Source organism: Frankliniella occidentalis, unplaced genomic scaffold, assembly GCF_000697945.3.
Source record: "Frankliniella occidentalis isolate FOCC.00 unplaced genomic scaffold, Focc_3.1 Scaffold543, whole genome shotgun sequence".
Taxonomy (NCBI): Eukaryota; Metazoa; Arthropoda; class Insecta; order Thysanoptera; family Thripidae; genus Frankliniella; species Frankliniella occidentalis.
Window position 1 is genome coordinate 21,575 of NW_026267659.1, and position 351 is coordinate 21,925.

The following is a 351-nucleotide window of genomic DNA, read 5'->3' on the forward strand; positions in this document are numbered from 1 at the left end:
TGACAGGCTAAATGAAAAGACAACAACATATGAAGAAGTTGCCCAGTGTGCCGGATCGTATTAGGAAACCAAATCAAAGCAGAAAGCAACAAAAGAAAACTACACTATACATCCAGAAAGGAGTATTTGACAAGGTTTTAATATGCAGCCTTTATACACCTATGCATTCACATAGCACTTCGAGAAAAGAACTTAATTCGCAATATAAAGCATTCGTTCTCGTAGGTTATGTTGCTTCGTTTTGTTTCCTGCTACGCTCCGATACACTGGGTAACTTCCTCATAAATGCAACTATGGATTTCACTGGTTCACTCTAAGGACAGGTAAGAGTCAGTACAGACCTCCATGGCT